The sequence below is a fragment of the Callithrix jacchus genome, chromosome Y (assembly GCF_049354715.1).
Source record: "Callithrix jacchus isolate 240 chromosome Y, calJac240_pri, whole genome shotgun sequence".
Taxonomy (NCBI): domain Eukaryota; kingdom Metazoa; phylum Chordata; class Mammalia; order Primates; family Cebidae; genus Callithrix; species Callithrix jacchus.
In genome coordinates this window covers 14,497,457-14,498,153 of record NC_133525.1, presented here as the reverse complement: position 1 = coordinate 14,498,153, position 697 = coordinate 14,497,457, and the positions used below count along the sequence as shown (strand labels likewise).

General features: G+C 43.5%; 1 non-coding gene across 1 annotated transcript; it reads right to left on the bottom strand.

The window, feature by feature from the left end:
- On the bottom strand, positions 1-107 carry LOC144581347 (U6 spliceosomal RNA). Its single transcript, XR_013531958.1, has one exon. It is a non-coding gene; the product is annotated as a U6 spliceosomal RNA (small nuclear RNA).
- Positions 108-697: the final 590 nt, after the last annotated feature.

The window sequence follows — 697 nt, the reverse complement described above, 5'->3', positions numbered from 1 at the left end:
AAAAATACAAAACGCTGCAGACATTTGCGTGTCAGTCTTGCACTGGGTCCACGCCAGCCTTCTGTGTACCATCCCAATTCTAGTGTATGTGCTGCCGAATAGAGCACATGCAATGCCTGTCTCAGCTTTTTTATGATTTTTTGGTTATATGTTTTTTATAGGGAGAGGGTTGAGCTGTGTCATTCGAGGCAAGTCTCAAAATTGTGACCTAACGATCCCCCCACCTCAGCATTCCAAAGTTCTCAAATTACAGGTGTGAGTCGCCGAGCCCAACCCAAGTTTTTTTTGTCTTAAAGATGGGGTTTTGCTGTGTTTGTCAGGCCGGTCTCAAACCCATAACCTCGCGAGATGCACACCCCTTGGTCTTTGAAGCACATGTATGACAGGCTCCCATGATGCACCGTTCTTGGCCGACGGAATTTATTGTTAAAAAAGAAAGGAAAGAGGCTGTGCCTGGCCCTTTGACTCAGGCCAGCAATCCCAGATTTTTAATAGGCCGAGGTTGGCGGGTCAACTGCCGTCACGAGTTCCGGTCAGCCTGGGCATCCAGGTGAAAACCCACCCAACTTTAAAAAAGAAGAAAAAGAAATAGTACATATCGTAATATTACAAAGAATGTAAATGTACCTTATTTTTGCACTCTGTACATTTATATTGATATTATGTATTACATGTGTATTGAGATTTTATATGCTGT